The following is a 19,227-nucleotide window of genomic DNA, read 5'->3' on the forward strand; positions in this document are numbered from 1 at the left end:
TTGGCAAAATGACTCTGAGTTATGAGCAACCTTGAGGCTTTTTTCTCCCCCTTTCTTTTCCTTCTTTCCCTCCTCTGACCCACAAATCCAGAAACAAATGAACTTTAATGTGAATGAAATTTTAAAAGAACAGGTACGGGCCCCAGACGTCGAATCATGGCAGGATATGAAATGGGGAACAACAGATCGGAGCGCTAGCTTTAGGCTCCTTCTAAATCAAATAATGCGCAAAATAATGCGGAGTGCGTTTGTCGCGCGGTGATGTGCAGCAGGTGGTCGTGTTCAACAAAAAAAACAATATTAAATGAGCACAAAATTTACACAATATATTACAGTAACAAGTCAAGGCGGTTGAGTCAGCAGCTATGGATGAGTCTGGATGCCCTCCAAGCTTCCAGTCTATAGATGGAGGCACTCAGCTTTATCTCATTTAAGAACTAAAGTTCTGCACCTTAAAGTGAAATACTCACACCTGGTTTTGATGCCATAATATTACAAAAACTAATTATTTCAAGCAGTTTTTCAGTTATTAGCGCTCTGTAGAAGTCTCTTACAAATAAAGCAAGTTTACGAAATGCAACTTGAGAATCAACTGAATAATATAAATGTAAGAATACGATAAAAACTCCTGCAGATGCAACCACTGCAGAAATGGTGAAATCAGAGACAGACAAAGCCTTCCATTAGATCTATTGGAAATCTTAAATTCTGTGTAAGCTAAAGCATGCCGGAGATGAAATTAAGGTACTTTAGCAAACAAAACACCCAGAGGGAAAAAGAAAAGCCCCATGGCTCAATGTGCGACTTTTAAGACCAAGCAGGCCGGAAAGTTTCTCTCATCAGCGATCTGCCTCGCACAAAGATAAACCGGCACCAAAAAACTGCAACCAAGTGGGACTCTGCAAAAAGGGTCCAAAGCCCAAGCTGTTAGCGAAGGATTAATAAGTTCTTAATTAGTTTATAGAGGATGAAAGAGTGAAGCAGAGCAAACGCTTCTGGGACCTGTGGCTGTGGCGCTAATGAATACATGCTAAGGCTTTAATGAAGCCGAATGGCTGAGCTATGAAGCAAGCCTTTTAGTGACCTCGTTCCCACCTTAATTGAAAAGAGACCAAGACATCATTAGACTGCAGATAAGAGCAATCAGGGCTATTTACCAAGCTGCCCATTACCCACAGTCATTAGAAGAAGGATATAGTTAGTTAGCAGTATGGCCACGAGGAAGGACACCTCAAGCAGAGACAAGAGGAACAAGAGGTGATGCTATCTACATGTGGTTGCATTTTAATTGGGGATGTCGCCGTTGATCATTTCCATGTAACTGTGGTGTACTGAAGTCGTGATTATTGTAAATATCTGCTTAATTTTGCAGCCCTACATTCTTAGAAATAACAGTTTGCATCGATTTCTTTGATTTATGATTATCACGTCTAATCAAACTACTGTTAAAAAGCTTGGGGTCACTTAGAAATGTCCTTATTTTTTGAAAGAAAAGCAGTTGTTTTCAATGAAGATACCTTTAAATTAAATTGAACAAGAGTTTTCTAATCATCAATTAGTCTTTTAACACCATTCAGAATGTAGCATTAGAACACAGGAGTGATGGTTGCTGGAAATGTTCCTCTGTACCCCTATGGAGATATTCCATTAAAAATCAGCCGTTTCTAGCTAGAATAGTCATTTATCACATTAACAATGTCTGGACTGTATGTCAGATTCATTTAGTGTTATCTTCACTGGAAAAAAAGCTTTTCTTTGAACACTAAGGACATTTCTAAGTGACCTCAAACTTTTGAACGGTAGTGTCTTTCGCGATCAGAAAGCACTTTTTGTTAAGCCTTTGAAGTCTAAGTTGACTCATCTTCATCTCATTTAACGTACATATTTTTATACAGCTTACAATGAAAGAATCAGATATTTGAAAACACACTTCCTTCTCTTTTGTGCATGCAGTTCAACCGCACGGTGTCACATTATCATGCAAACCTTGAAACTTTTCCAACTTAGTCATCCAACATTGAGAAAATTCAGAAAATGACAGTAACCCTGGGAGCCAGATTCCAGCTTTAATACTCCATGGCATAAATGCCAAAAATGACAGCTAACTTATAATCGCAAAACAGAAAAAACAAGCATAATCTGCACGTATCCATATGAGATGGTGACATCAAATCAATGGCACACTTTATACCGTCCATCCATCCATCATCGACACACTTCTCAATCCTCATTAGGGTCACAGGGGGCTGGAGTCTATCCCAGCTGACTTAGGGTGAAGGCAGAGGACACCAGTCTATCAGAGCTACTTATAGAGGCAAGCAATCACACTCACATTCACACCTATGGACAATTTAGAGTTATCAATGTTTGTGGACCGTAGGAGGAAGCTGGAGAACCCGGAGAAAACTCACGCATGCACAGGGAGAACATGCCAACTCCATGAAGAAAGCTCCCAAGAAGGCCAGGATCTTCTCGCTGCAAGGCGAAAGTGCTAACCACCAATCCACTGTGCAGCTCACTTTATACAGTCGACTTACAATAAATTATTGGAGGATAAAAATGAAGCAAAGGTTAAGAGAGCATAAAAGACACTCGATGCTCTACTCAGAGACACTTGTGCCAAAGTATTCACCATTTACATTATATCCAACAGTTATACAGATAGATTTGGCAGACAAAAGGCTCTGTTCTGTGAGTTCTCTTGGCATTTGAGCAGAAACATAACTCCCGCTGGTTCAACATTACAGAACAAGCTGAGAAATGGTGAGACGACATTTAAAGTTGGATGCTGCTAGTCGGTTTGAAGCAGAAATGAGTCGATGACACTGCAGCGGCACGACATCGGTTCTCTGCCTCATCTAATGAAACTCAACTGACGTTAAGGCCGATTAAGTGACAAAAATGATTGGAGCCAATTATTGCAATGAATAGATCTATAAACCTAAACAACAAATACGCCCAGGCATGAGTTCAGTTGTTTCTGAGGGATCACTGCAGAGATCCACTGATAAAACTTGTTATGAGCTGACAGGCTAATGTGATTTATTTTGTATAATTCCGCGCTGAGCTGTCTCTCTGGAACAATCTATTTTTTCAGCAGAAATTAAAATCCTATCAGAGATTATACGAGAGTGGCACGAAGCCCGATGCACATTGTTGTGGCAGTATGTGACACATTTATGGTACAGAAAATGGTGACGAAACTGAAGGAAAATTGCTCTATGGAGGACAACCACTCACAGGCAACAATGGGAATGTGAAAACTGTGTGCGATGCATGTGCTGTATGCAAATAGCCCTGCACTGTAGATAACGCAGTAAAGCCGGGTACAATTCCATCACAGCATCTTAAATTTAACAGTCTTATCTCCGTGTGAGTGAATGTGGGCTTTTTTTTTTCTTCAGAAAATCCAGACTGCAGGGCAACCTAAACTAAAGCAGATCTCTCGCCAGAAGGGGTACAGCATGACTCACAGTGTGTTGCAAAAAGTAGTAAAAGGAAAAGGGCACATCTAAACCTGCATGCAATTTTGTTATCTGTCATACAGGAATCGGCACAGCTGCTCGGCGAAGCATCAAATGTCACAGTGTATCTTAGACCGACAACTCCATTCCAGGTACAAAAAAAAAGTTTGTATTTTAAGTTCACTCAACCTTTGTGAACGTGGTGTGAAGGAAAACTTTATCAAAAAATTAGAGCCTTTTGGTCTTCACTGACATCTTGAAGAAGCAAGAAAAGTTCAACCGTCTGCAAATGTTTACCACTACTACTATAGAACAAGCTAAAAGCTAAACACTGGAGCAAATCTGCAAATCTGCAAACAGCACTTCCATACATACAGGCACACACTACCGTTCAAAGGTTTGGGGTCACAATTAAATGTCGTCATTTTTGAAAGAAAAGCAGTTTCAAATCATCATGTTGAAAATTTCTCTGTATTTTCAGATTCCAATGTCAGTTTTTTTCCCCAGTATCAGGCCACCCTGCTTCCAACAGAAAGATGCAACACTGAATAGCTAAATGCATCTTAATCTATTGTGTGCTATTGATCGAGCAGTTGTGCTCCATGTGGCTGCTCAGAACTCTTGTAAATAGTTGTAGCCATGCTCTTGGAGAAACATTTGGAACACTGCTGCAGTTTTACACTCTCTGGGTTGAATCAACAGCAATGATGTCTGTGCAAGCTCTGCAGATTTAAACATGACAGATACTGAGGTCTGGAACACGGCAGGAACTTGTTTTTATTCGAGTTTGGACCTGGATCCAACCACGGCACCCTATACTTTTTTCTTTTTTTTTTTACTCTTTCTGTCATGTTTTGGTCACGCTTCAAGCCTTCCTGTCAGTGAATTCTCCTGCAGCCTCCCAACATTTTATTTATTTACTCTTCCTGCGAGCTCTGATGTCTGTCTCCTCGCTGTTCTCTTTATATCCCCCCTCTCTCTTTCCCCTTCTCCTTCCTCTGCCAGTCACTTGTAATCACCTCGCCATTGCTTAAGCACATAAGGTCTAGCCAATTAGTCCAATCATTATTATAATTACAGATCACAGAGGCCTGATCGGGAAGGTTAGGCAAGGTTTTCGGCCTGCGTCTGCACCCTTACTCAGACTGAATAAGTGATTATTCTCTCCGAGCCCAGGAATAGCAAAGAAGTGACATCAATTCTTGCTGAAGTTTCCGTCCTTTGTGGCTTAATCGTGTGTGGTTGAACTATTAGCGCCCCAGCCATGCATACGGTTTAATACATCGCTTTCTGACAGCTAGCTTTGCGATATTTTGTGTAGTTTCCAATGCTGGTATGTCCACACACACACAACCATTCAAAAGTTTGGGGTCAGCCAGACAATGTCACGTTTTCCATGAAAACTCACTTTTCTTCACAATATTTGCACAAGGGTTTTCTAATCATCAATGAGCCTTTCAGCACCATTAGCTAACACAATGTAGCATTAGAACACAGGAGTGATGGTTGCTGGAAATGTTCCTCTGTACCCCTATGGAGATGATCCATTAAAAATCAGCCGTTTACAGCTAGAATAGTCATTTACAACATTAACAATGCTTAAGCTGTATGCCTGATTAATTTAATGTTATCTTCATTGAAGAAAAAAAATGCTTTTCTTTGAAAAATGAGGACATTTCTAAGTGACCCCAGACTTTGGACTGGTAGTGTATGTTATAGTTTCATTGATGCTTTGGCAATATTGTACCGACTTCTATGCCAACAGGCAAACTGAACTTCAAAAAATGGTATATATTAAATTAATCATTCCAGAACCACTGGGGTGTTTTGTAGGGGAACAAAATTTCATAGAAACTACCAGAAATAATAGTTTAAAAAAAGGTGAAAAAATGACTTTTACTAGCGATGGCACACACCTAGAATTTGCATTCATCATACAGGCTTCATGGTGCTGATGTAAATGGTAATTAAAACTTGCTGTGGTACCTTATGGAGGGGTAACAATTTTCAAGACATCTCAGATGAAGAACAGAGGAGTTTTTTGCCTAAGTCATCCATCTCAAGTCAAAATATTTCCTTATGGCTACACATTTATGAATAAAATGACAATAACAATTATTTTGACAAATATTCAGATCATGATTAGCCTATTCATCGATATTATTCATTGATTTTAGTGACAGAAAACAAATATTTTTGCCCTTTCACATTTAAACAAACAAAAGCACGGTGCCTTCATCAAAACAGAAATTGAAATAAGAACTCCAACAGGCACATTACACATAAAAAGTGTACCCAAAATACCTCATTAATGGATGCTATCATTTATAGACGTTCCTCACACGTAGGCTACAGTAGAAGCAGCAAGTCAGATTTTCAAATGTCACATTTACCCAAGTTGAAACCAAGTGGTTGTTTGTAATTAATATTCAATCAATTGTGCAGCCATGCAACTGGCATTGCCTTTTCTTTTTGTAGCTAAATCTTCCTTTTCAGTGTTTGTCTCCTGTTCCTCGCTCATTTCGCTGAACACATGTGGAGGTCGTGTGTCAACAGACTCAGTGTCTTGTAATTAAAGTGAGAAAAAAAAGCTCCCTCAAAATAAGAAGTCAAATCAAAGAGTTCATTATGTTCTATCAGACAGACTTCTCTAGATTAGTCACGGAAAATGAACACAGCGAGGGCTTTCTTTTGGTACAAAACAGCAAAAAAATTAATAATAAGAAGAATTTGGCCGACTTCAATTACATTTCCTGTGATGTGACCAACGCACATCATGAAACTATATTTTCCAGCCATAGTTGGAATCAAGGCTTGCAGAGAGTGAGTCTGTCCATATTTTTAGTCCTGAAACTTAATGATTATTAACCAGGAAGCCAGGAGTTTCTGACACAAACAGTAATTTTCATCCACAGCAGAATCTCCGAAGAAGCCTTTTGATCATCTAAGGAACGTTATAAAAAAAAGTGATTCCTTCTATTTGTGTACAATGCAGCCACCTACATCTTGCGTCAGTCGTATCACTCTGGTTCTCCTTGTTCATCGCCAAGTGGGCTTTAGAGAGCACCTTAAAAGCATCCTGAGAACTAGCTTCCTCCTGTTGATCCCTTCAAGTGTTTTTCAGCTCTCGCCGTCACAAGCGTTGCTGATTTTCAGTTCATTAGGAGCCTGCTTTTCATCCGGCATCCTTCTACTTCAGCGAACCAACAGATTTCTTGGGTCACACGGGCTCGATATCAACTTAAGATTCCCAAGAGCTCACTCTAAATCCTGCAACAGAACATGCAGCACCAACGGGGACAGAGCAGCCGGCCTGTATTTGAGTTGTTACAGCAAATCTGTCTTACTTTAAGAATACAGTCAAGACTTTTCTGCTTTGTCTTGACTTGCCGATGCACTACGAGAAAGTGCACAGTGAATACAAAAGGGAAAAGAATGTCAGGTCTGAAGAATAAAACCAAGATCTGACAAGAAGCAGGTCATTACAGTAGCTGTACGGCATGAGTCACTGGTCCGTTTATGCTAGCTTTATGGAAGCCACAGATGAAGGCTTGGCCCATCTCCCTGTGCTGCTTGAACAGCTCAAACTATCAAGCCTTGTGCATGTCTGGGCTGCATGGATTTCTCCCCGTGGACAAGAAAATGATGCCTCCAGCATTAGTGACCGTATAGATCATTAAATCTGTAGTTATAGCAGGCATCTTTTTATTTGAAGCCCTCCATGCTGCTGCATGTGTGTTTCAGCCTATTTTCTATACTTTAATGCTACTTTAATGCAATGTAATCTCTGACATCTCCACATACAGTGCAATAAGTTAATAGCAGTACCAAAATACCACTGCCTTTAAGTGTTCATATAAGATCCCTAATGACACAGTGAAAAATACAGCTGTTGGGGACCATTACAGAGCCTATAAGAAGTGTGCCCCTTTTACTGCTTTTCAACATTGAATTGTGGCCATTATAATTTGTCCCTTTTCTATAAGCAACATGACAAGTCAGTGTTGAACAGATGAACCTTTGGCTGAAATTACAGCATCAAGCCTGTGTGGATAGATCTTTCACAGCTTTGCACATCTGCAATTTTACCCCATTCTTCTTTGCAAAACCGCTCAAGCTCCATCAAGTTGCACAGAGATCATGAGTGAACAGTTCTTTTTTTAAGTCCAACTCTAAATTCTCAGCTAAATTGAGGTCTGGCCTCTGACTCGGCCACTTCAGAACATTTGCCTTGCTGTCTTTAAACCATTTCTGTGTAGCCTTGGCTGTTTGTTTCGGGTCAATATCCTCCTGGAAAACAAATCGTCTCTCAAATCGCAGTTCTTTTGCAGACTAGTGCAGTCTGTTGTTCTTTTGTTGTCCTCCAGGATTTCCCTATACTTTGCTGCATTCATTTTACCGTCTAACTTCAGAAGCATTCCAGGGCCTGCAGCTGAAAAGCATCTGAACATCGTGATGCTGTCACCACCATGCATCACATCATGATACTGCCACCACCATGATGCTGCCACTACCATGCTTCACGTCATGATGCTGCCACCACCGTGCTTCACGTCATGATGCTGCCACCACCGTGCTTCACGTCATGATGATGCCACCACCGTGCTTCACGTCATGATGCTGCCACCACCGTGCTTCACGTCATGATGCTGCCACCACCATGCTTCACGTCATGATGATGCCACCACCATACTTCACGTCATGATGCTGCCACCACCGTGCTTCACGTCATGATGGTGCCACCACTGTGCTTCACGTCATGATGCTGCCACCACCGTGCTTCACGTCATGATGCTGCCACCACCGTGCTTCACATCATGATGCTGCCACCACCGTGCTTCACGTCATGATGCTGCCACCACCGTGCTTCATGTCATGATGATGCCACCACCGTGCTTCACGTCATGATGATGCCACCACCATGCTTCACGTCATGATGCTGCCACCACCATGCTTCACGTCATGATGCTGCCACCACCATGCTTCATGTCATGATGCTGCCACCACCATGCTTCATAATGGGGATGGTGTGATGCTACGCAGTATTTGATGTCACTCCACTCAAATGATCTCCATTTCATAAAGTGTGTTCTTTCTTGAACCGACTGTCTGCACTTGTGTTATGTTTGATGACTCATTTTATATTTTTTAACTAATTTACAATACTGAAGTCTCTTTTCACATTGACATGAACGGTTGTTTTTTCGTAAAGGCTTCTCAAAAAACTAATTATGTTGACTATGATGATGTTCCAAAAGCAATAAAAGGGAAAAACCTCTGTGTGAATTCTTCTGATATCATACCGATGGAGAGATGGGATGCTCACAAAAGACTGCAGCAAGCAGTGTATTTTTCAGCTAAAATGTAAGAGAACAGCAGCCGAATGTAATGAGTCAGTAAGCATTTAGCTTTTAAGTGATATGCTTTTAATTCAGCTCCAGGTTGAGGTCCTTTCTCACTGACACTTTGAGAGACACAACGTGGCACATTCTCCTAACAGGCACAAGTCTGGCAATTAAGTGGATCAAACCTGTAACCTGAGGTCTGCTGGAGCACAGACTCTCCAACAACAGACGCAAATCTTAAAATAATGAGAGCAGCGTCTCTCAGCACGACGAGGTCTGATGCAGTGAGCAGCAGGAGCAAGATGATAGCAACTGCTGGGACACAGTAATCATTAAGCATTTCAGTCCACACTTACTTAAAGACTTCAAATAAGAAAACAGCTCCAGGCTCAGCAGATGTGACATGAGGGTCAACAGGAGACTGTTTTAGTTTTGATGAACTAAAAAATACTGCAACACCGTTACCACTGGCTGTAGATGATGGAGATTAAAGTTGCGCTTTTATAACAAGAATGAATTTCAATTATATTAGAGTAAACCACACAGATACACATAATTAGAGCAACCACATGCTGTGAATGTGCCTGGAAAATAAGAATGCTTTGTAAATTATGAATAATAATTTATCTGAAGATGATACTCCTTTCTTTTTTACTAATTACACTTGATGATTATCTGTATTGTTTGAGATTAATAGCCACTTTTGTGATAGTAGTTATAATTACTGTTTGAGCAAACCTCGACTTCTCCATACAAACACAGAGTCAAGGTGTTATTCCAGATCGTTTTTACAGAGCGGAGATGTGATTCAAACCTCAAATAGAGGGATTTAGTATATCTGCTTCCTTTTATCCTCCTCAAACAGACTTCATTTTTTGCAAAAAAAAAAATATGAGCAGATTTATCTCAAGTTGAAATCCTCTCCGATTGTTTAAATGGTTTTAAGCACAGATGGATTTTCTCTTACGCCTTTCCCCATCTGACTTTTAATCTTTGAATAAAAGATTCCAATAAAGAAAAAAAATCAGCTGCCTGTTCCGGCTCTGTGCTTTACAGGTCAAAGAACATCAGTGCGATGTGATTGCATCCAAACCCATTTGGACAATCTCGCCGTTGTCATACAATGGGGGTGCAGCGATACGGCCGTAAATAAACAAGCTGTCTTGTTTGTTACTCGTGACGGGGGTAACTAATTTCCAACTGGCTAGCGCTCGTGTGTTGTTCTTGAGCTTCTTCCGCCTGGTTTGTTTGATTTGCGAGTGAATCTCTTCCAGTCCATTAGCGAGACGCTGGGAGGACGCCACTGCCAGCTGACCTCTCTCTGCAGAGTCTGCAGTAAATCACATCTCTGTAACATAACAAGGAATACCAACTGCCGGAGGACGAGTCGGTGTATCATCAGTGTGTATGACACAGAGCGGCTGCAACAATGTGGAAATAAACCTGTAGGAACGTATCCTGCGACACACAATGCCAGCATTATGTGCATGAGATTGAAATACTCCACCTCAGCCTGGAATGCCTTCCAGCTGGGCATCATAACTGATGGTTTCCAATGTATAATTTAAATATGATCTCTGAAGCAGCTATAGACAAAATGCCCCTTCGCATGCAACTGCACATTCTGCAGAAGCAATTAATCACATCGACGCTGTATTATTGTCCTCATCACTATGGAAACAGTAAGGATGAATAGGGTATTTATCGCTTATAGCTATACCTCTTCTGCATGGTGAACACGCATTATGACACGGCTAAACAAGTGACGAGGCGCACACATGAGGGGGAAAGAGATTCACGCTCGCCTCTCATGTTTAATGCATGAGGGCAAATTTTTATTTGTCAGTCTCAACACATAAGTCTTCTTTAGGAAACAAGAACAATAAAGCATATACAGCCGGAGTTTCTCCTCATTTCATCACCTTTTCCTGTGGCAGTGTGTGTCTGCATGTCTGCCAAGGGAGGCAAAAAGTATCCGCGAATTCTGTGGCTACGCCGAATGAAAGATTCGCCTTCATCTCTTAACTTCAACAGTGCCACAAGTACATGCAAAAAGGTAGATGCATTCCACTGGAGGGAAAGATTTTCGTATGCTGTTCTGTAGGCGGAAAATTATCAGTTGTACGGTCATCTTGCTGAATCTGATGTTACTGCTGCTTTAATGACGTATGCCAATTCAAAGGCACCACTGGGAAATGTTCCAGCACATCTTTTAGCCAAGTATCTGAAGGCATATCCTTGTGTGCAAATGTATGAAGTGCTGACTCCTCTAGCAAACCTTCAATTGGATCTATATGGATTGCCAACTCTACAATAAGCCTTCACGGGTTTTGCTGTCTCCACAGAAAGCAGCTCTCACACGTCAAACTACATTAAATGTGTATAAAAAGTTCAGCCTTTGTTTTGTACAGGTTAACATTCTGAAGAGTTAATTTCATGCCTTCAGATTTCTCACTAATCATCCATTTACTTCTATTGACACAGAATGTATACACAGTTTCTGGTTCTGTATGTAATTAGAGGGTAATTCTGCTGCCAACGTCGGCTCAGCCTGACAAAGACCGAGCTGTTACTATGACACCAGCTATATGGGTGCTCAAGTAATAAAAGAAGTATAAATGGCCATGTTTTGCCAGCTGTAAATTGCTGGAAGAAACTCTGCTTTGTTCAGTCAACATGTATCAGAGTACTTTACAAAATGGAGAACAGCCTAAATGTGCCATTTGTACACACAAGGCAGACTGGGTGTTTATCAACTGTCTAATGGGGACTACACTCACAAATGACCAGCCTTGTAAGGGTTACAGCACATTACAGATAATGAAAGTACCTGTGTCCTTGTGCCCTAATGGCTAGAAGCGCATAGCAGTATTTCACTCCGTTCTACTCCCTACCCATGATTCCCCTCTGCCTCTTCTGTCACATGGGGGAAGACATTTCAAAGAAGCAATGAAAAGTTCGACCAACAACCTGGACTACAACAGAACAGAAGAGTATTTGCAACATAGTCTGCAGATGCCCATCAAACCCCATATGGATATTACATGAATGATTCACATTTCCTCACTTATCAAGGTTTGATAAATTAATAGGCAACTAAAGCCACTTGGTTGAAGTTATATATCGTTGCCAAGACTAGAAGAAGCTAATGCTTCTACTGTTGATTCTCTAACAGAATGGCAAAGTATTTTTATTTTACATCAAAACTGCTGGAACTGGAACACAACTCACATTACCGTTCAGAAGTTTGGGGTCATGAGGACATTTCTAAGTGACCCCAAACTTTTGACTGGTAGTGTATATGCAACTCGTCAAGACGCACAGAAATGTAAATACAACAGGAAGTCAGCCATTTTGAATTGTGTGTGATATTTTGGACGATTTAGACCTATTTTTGCACATTTTCAAAAGCTATAAACACAAATGGGGTAACCCTGACAAAGCTCAAATTTGGCCAGGATGTACACCAGGCATGGCTGATGAAAAGTTATTAAAATGCTAAGCAAAAGCATGAAGGCGTGGAAATGGCGGCCCAGAGTTTCAATGTTTCACCATGAAGCTGCTTGTGTTTTAAAAATGAAGACATTTCTAAGTGACCCCTAACTTTTGAAAAGTAGTGTACACCTAAAAAAAACAAAAAAAAAAAAAACAGAACTCCTAAATAGCAGGACATTTCCCAGCAGGACAACGCCCCCCGTCACAGCATAAAACCTGACGAAGGGCAGCTTGAGGAACATGACCAAGAGTCCCCCACCTGGAGCCTGAGACGTGCTGGAACTAAACTCATCCACGGAAGCCATATGCCAGAAATAAACTTCCCGATGTATCACAAGACACCCCTACAGGTCCCGTGTCTATGCTCCCTATATATTAGCGCTGTTTTGGCAGCAAATCGTGCACCTACACAATATCAGCCAGGTGGTTTTAATGTTATGGCTGATTGGTGTGTGTTTCGATTACATTCTGTATTGTTTCTTTCCCCAAGAAACAACCCTCCAGGCAGAGTTCTGTCACTCAAAATATCTGGCACATAAAGTCCAGTTAACGCTCTGCCCACCTGCTACTTGAGTTTTATGAGATGCGGATTCAGGCTCACTTAAGTGTTTTGCATGGAAACTTCCCAACACATACTAACTAGAAAGTCATCGGAGCCACGGTGGAGAAGGAGGGGAGGGGAAGGACACAGGAAAAAATAAAAAACAGAAAGGGAGGCAGAGAGATTTCACTGCAGAGCACTGGATGTCCCTTTAGCCCACAGCCATTGGTATTCACTGCGGCCAGGCGGCAGTGCCAGCGTGTTCTGCATCTCTCAGGAACATTAAGAATTGAAAAGTATCTTTCCTATTGTTCTTATCTATCACCCTTCATTCCATAACGCACACTTGTCGTGCCACTCCGGCAAAATAAATTGCCGTCATGGAAACAATATGCACCGGCAGACGCACTCGCTTCCTGGAAATGAAATGCCCCACCAGCCACTGCTTCCAGGCGCAGGGGTCTAATAAAAAGAGGCTGCTGCTCCTGTTGATGTTTACCCAGCCTAATGTATTCTGGCCTGCTGTTTTTTTATCACTTTCTCAGAGAAAATATGAACATTCATGTAGAAAGAATAGACTTCCAGACTCTTTCATTGGCATCACGTCTGACTGAAGTGCTCTCGCAATGAAAAATGTCTTAAGAGCAGTCTTTTACTGAAAAAATATACCTTTTTTCTTTTTAAATACATTACCTGGTTTCACCTCTCTTATGCAAAAATGGAATCTAAAAATTCAACCGCTCGAGGCTGCTTCTTCCCTTTAAAACACAGTCACCGTTGCTCGGTGTGAGGCAAAAGAAGCAGGACATTGATGGGTACTTTCATGTATTATGAACACTTCAACACCCCAGTGCCTGCCCAGTGGATGTTCAAATACACTCTGCAAGAGGCCCAGAGGACTCCAAAAAAAAAACCCATTCAGAATAATATATCAAAATCTGTGATGGATTCCCTGGTTGCTGCGGTGCGCACGCCGGGCATTTCCATCCTTCTACCGTGTTTGTGTGGCCCCTTGCTGTGTTTCCATGGCAACTTTGTCAAAGTGGAAAAATAATTCACCGCTTACCCTCTATCTGGCCACCTGTTGTTATTACTGCGACCCGATTGTTCATGCTCTTGCATGTTGCATCTCTGAATGATTTAAAAGGTTTGTAAGCAGCATATTTATTTATTAATAGGCGGTTATGGCTTTTGTGATTAACATTCCCTTCACCATGTAACTGCATATTACACGAACCCTTATTTGATGCATTCTTTTTTTCCTGAAGCTCGTGCATTGGGGGTCATTCCACCTGTTTATGCAACAGTGTCACAAATGGCGGATTTATTCACGTCTGTTGCTCTCGCTTCGAACATTACCTAGCAACCGCACGTCTGGTCTAATGGACGATTAGCAAAGAGCGTGTAGCGACACAAGATAAGTTCACAAACAACACACAATTCCACAGACAAACAAAGCAAGTGGTGTTGAATTCTTTGTTGTGGTTTCTCTCTATGAATAGTGAAAAAGCTCTTAGAAGGCTTGCGTGGTATTTAAGGATACTGTGCTCTTTAGAATGCCCGTTTTGCCAATAACCATCTGAACTAGAAGCAATTTCTGGGTGTTTTTTTGCTCATTTTTCACTGCAATATAGAGTTTTGCACCTCTATGGAAACAGAAAAAGCATGGCTAGAAGTAGAGAATTGTCTTTTGTGCAATACAAAAATTATAATCCCATAAATCATTAAAATGTATGCCAAGCATTTTCCCAAATGCCCAGAGCTCCATACACTATAGATATTTCATACTTATAATTTGTTTCTGTCTCAGATTTTTCGTCACATGACTGTTGATTACAGCTGAGTAACTAATGCCTCTCCATGGGACCAAGGATTGCAGATTTTTCTATTTTTTTTTTTTTTACAGAATGTGATTTTTTTTTGCTGAATGTTTAAATGAGACACGCAGAATAAAGTGATTTTGATGAAATACCACACTTTTCCTAAGCAAAAACGCATCACAGACGAGCAGTTCAAGGTTAGTCGGCTCTAATAAATTGCGTAATTTGGCAATTTTGTAAAGATAACCCACTTATATAACCTGCAGGTGGGGGTTTAAAAGATGAAACTAACTCATTCACTTCTAATAAAGCATAATATTGCTCACGCATCCTTTGTATGTCTGCTTCAAGTACAGCACCTACACAAATATTCAGCACAACACTGTCACACAGTACCTCTTGGCTGATTTACTGTTGTAAATGAGCATAAATTGTTCAACCTTTGTTCAACTCCCACAAAACTGAAGATGCTGTCTTCTCCTGGAGTGCGTCTATTCCATTATTAGAATTATTTTGTGCTGCCAGAATTGAACAGTCCATGTGTACGTGGCTGTTTTGAGGTATTCCTTTAATTTATCAGTTTTATTACTACCTTTTAACACCATCATGTACCATAAACCGGGTGAGATGCTAAAAAAAAGGTGTTAAGATATGAAAAATTACAACCGAACCTAATGGACGGTGCTGGAAAGCTGAAAGAGGACCAGGGTCTGTATATTGCCTCACTGCCAGTGACGACCGGCCAATAGAGGGCACACACATCAGCAAACGGAAGTCTAATAGGACGTACTATCCATGACCACATTAACCAACACTGTTCCAGTCCAGCAGATGCTGACTGTGATAAACTGTGACCAAAAAGTGATTAAAATGGGCTGATGGCACTTTTTTATAGCCACTGCTGCATATTTACATTGCTGTAAGTAGCAGAAATGCAGGATATAACAATATTCCTAAAAAAAAGCAGTTTCAGCAAGTTGAATTTACCTCTTTAAATTAAAATAATTTTTTTCCTCCCGTCACAGAGGACCCTGCTGCTTATTGAGAAAAAAGAACGGTTAAATAAATGAGACAGTCCTGTAGTTGCAGACGAAGCAAAGGCACTAAGTTAGACAACCGCCATGTGTAAGCAAAAGTCCTCAGTGTTTGTAGCCTCATGCAGGTATAAAAAGAAAAGAAAAAAAAACTGCAGCCAGCACTGTTCGGCGCCTGTGGAGGATTTAGAGATGCTGGCTCCCTCCCTTTCAGGATACATGCTGTTTGAAAGTAGCCAGCTCATCAGGTTGTCAGGGCATGAACTTGACCAACTAAGGGGGTGGAGATCAGGACTACCAATGGACTTATGGTGCCACAAGGCAGAAAGTTTTGTAGAGTAACTTTGTCTCTAAAGTCATGTGGAAAAAGTAAGAACATCCCGTGGAAACTTGACTTTTTCGTCATGTTTGAACAAGGAAACTTTTTGCTCAGGCTGCACGGTGACTTGGTGGTTAACAGGTTCGCCTTGCAGCTAGAAGATCACAAGGTTCACGTCCTGGCCTTCTAGGAATCTTTCTGCATTGAGTTTGCATGTTCTCTCTGTGCATGCGTGGGTTTTCTCCAGGTACTCCGGCTTCCTCCCACAGTCCAAAAACATGCTGAGGTTGACTGGTAACTCTAAACTGTGCATAGGTGTGAATGCCGGCGTGCTTGTTTCTTTCTATATGTGATAGACATATGATAGAGTGGTGACCGGTCCAGATGACCCCTGCCTTCGCCCTAAGTCAGCTGGGATAGACTAAAGCAAACCAACGACCCTAATGAGGATTAAGCAGTGTATAGATATTGGTTGGATGGATGGAACTTTTTGCTCCTTTTTGAAACAGTGTCTACTCATGGAGGTAATATGCTCTTTAAGACTAGAATGAGGGATTTCACATGAGTTGCCAACAATTAAAACCTCCTAAGGGAGTGACAAGTGGAGCCGATCTCGTTTAACCCCTGAAATTTGACATTAATTAGTCAAATGATTGATGTGCACCAGTAAATTCAGCCCAAAAACAGACTGTTTGAAGCTAAATGTCTACATGAACCACTAGATTTGCAGTAACTTTTGTAACTCTATGGAGTCAAAGTGCATTTATCTACAAGCATAAAGAGATTGCACAAATTTTGAGTCGCCAGGAAAAAGCCTTCGCTGTTCAAAAAGAACCTTACAGCAAAAGTTTGCCAATGAACAAGCAGCCAAAGAGCAATCTTTTTGGAATAATATTCTCTGGACAGGCAAATCAAAGTTAGAAGTGTTTGGCCACAGTAACAGCAGACATGTTTGGCTTTGACCAAAAGCAGCTTTTCTGGAGAAGAGCACAATAAAAGATGTGAAGCATGGTGGTGGCACAATCATTGCTCCAACTATGAATTCAACACCATATCAAGATAATATGAGGCCATCTGTACGATAATTGAAGCTGAACCAGAAGAGGGTCTTTCAGCAGGATAACGATCCAAAAAATACAAGCGAATCCACCAAGGAATGACTCAAAAAGGAAGAAACAGAGGGTTAGAAAGTCCAGATTTGAATCTGATTTGCATGTTGTGGGGGGAAACTAACAGTGTGTGCAAGTAAACTCTCAAACATTTTGCAACTGAAGGGATTTTGCATGGAGGTGCGGTAGCCAATTATGCAGAACGCCTACAAGAAATTATGTATGCTAAAATGGGCAATAGCAGCACCTGAAGCTGACTTTACTTTGTTTTCCCAACAGAATATTGATATTATTATTGAATACATAACTGAAAAGTGAACTTTCCTCAAAGTGTCATTCAAGTACATCGTCTTTATCTGTAAGCACAGGAAGAACAAAGTTTAAAAGATTACTTATCCAATCCTAACCATGAAAATTCACACTTTTCTTCATTTGCTAACGTAATTGCATAAGGGTTTTCTAACCATCAATGAGCCTTTCAACACCATTAGCTAACACAATGTAGCATTAGAACACAGGAGTGATGGTTGCTGGAAATGTTCCTCTGAACCCCTATGGAGATATTCCATTCAAAGCAGTTGTTTCCAGCTAGATTTACCACATTAACAATGTCTAGACTGCATTTTTGATTAATTTAATGTTATCTTCATTGAAAAAAACGGCTTTTAAGTGACCCTAAACTCTTCAAGGGTAGTGCATCTATGTACTCATTTTTTCTGCCACATACAGAATCGTCAAAATCATTTTTATTTCCTGACAAAACCTCTTTGATCTTTCTGGAACATTACACAAATAATAAAGAAAGAGCGTGTCTTACTGGAAAGACATCCCCATTGCGAGTATAAAACATTCACCCCCAGCAGACATGAATTGTCTCGCTACAAAGTTTGCAGCTTCCTTCCACACAGAGAACATAGTCTGCAGTCAGTGTGGATTCACAACACTTAGAAGTGATTCCAGCAATAATAGGTTTTCACAGAAGGCAAAGAAGAAGAAAAAAAATGACCGCAGACTCGTCTCATACCTCTCCTGGAGCAAAATCCAATCCTGTGTCCATATATATACTCGGTATGTTCCAAGCTTGTGTAGTTGGGCCAAAATGGGTCTAAATACACTGTTTTTGCCTCAGTTCTCATGGCTTGTGTTGTCAGAGTAACAGCTGAGAGATCACAGCACCAAGTAGCTGCTTTGACACTGTACTTTCTGCTAAGAAAGTGCAGCAGCAGCAGCTGTGTTGAGGTCTGATAAGAAGCGTGCCACCAAATAACGATAAAGAGAAATCAGCTGGAATTCAATCTGATGGTTATAAAGAGCTTATGTGAGCCTGATTGTATATAGACAAAGTATAAACTTGTGTACTTGGAAGCCAATCAGTGAGATACTTTAAGAATGTAAGACAGCAAACAAGTGTAGAACCAATGAAAGAGAAGGAGGTGAGAACGCTGACATGTAAGTCTGGATTCGCTGGGTTATAGTGAACAGAAAAAGCAGGAAATTTAGCCACAGTTTATCTATGAAATATTACTAACATGCTAATTAACACATACGGTGGCATAACATACATAGATATTAAACAGATATAGATATTATATATAGATATAAATAGTCAACAATAACAATTTTGCCAATAAATTGGTGACATCATCATAAAATAAGTGAAAAATGTCGCTAAATGATGCGAGTCACCATCCAATGTGATTATATGAAAGCGTGGACCACTTTCTCAAAGTCTGGGGATCAGTTTTACTGCTGTATTTAGGACACAACAAGAACCAAAAGCATAATCAGGATTTCCGCCAGTGCTCTGCAAATGCCCACGCAGCCTAAGCTTGAGGACAGTATGGTTGGAAACAGATATACTGGTTGGAAAGCTCTACAGCAACATCAACATTCACGATTCCATAAAGTCAATAACTTTAGCTTAGCCTTGGCGTGATGAAGCACAGCCAGCAGATACTTTGGTAAGTTTTTCCCGGCCGGTTTGTGACTTATGACCCTTATTTACTCAAGGACATGCAAAGTATAAGACTGTTCTGGGAGACTGCTGTGTGCAGTCCCAGCTGCCTTAGTTTACCAACTTTTCAGTATAATATAATAAAG

The 19,227-nt window shown here is 40.8% G+C and overlaps 1 protein-coding gene across 5 annotated transcripts in view; it reads right to left on the minus strand.

The window, feature by feature from the left end:
* Positions 1–19,227, minus strand: part of dpp6a (dipeptidyl-peptidase 6a) — a 290,499-nt gene that overhangs the window by 101,280 nt on the left and 169,992 nt on the right. The window lies entirely within an intron of this gene.

Source organism: Acanthochromis polyacanthus, chromosome 20 (assembly GCF_021347895.1).
Source record: "Acanthochromis polyacanthus isolate Apoly-LR-REF ecotype Palm Island chromosome 20, KAUST_Apoly_ChrSc, whole genome shotgun sequence".
Taxonomy (NCBI): Eukaryota; Metazoa; Chordata; class Actinopteri; family Pomacentridae; genus Acanthochromis; species Acanthochromis polyacanthus.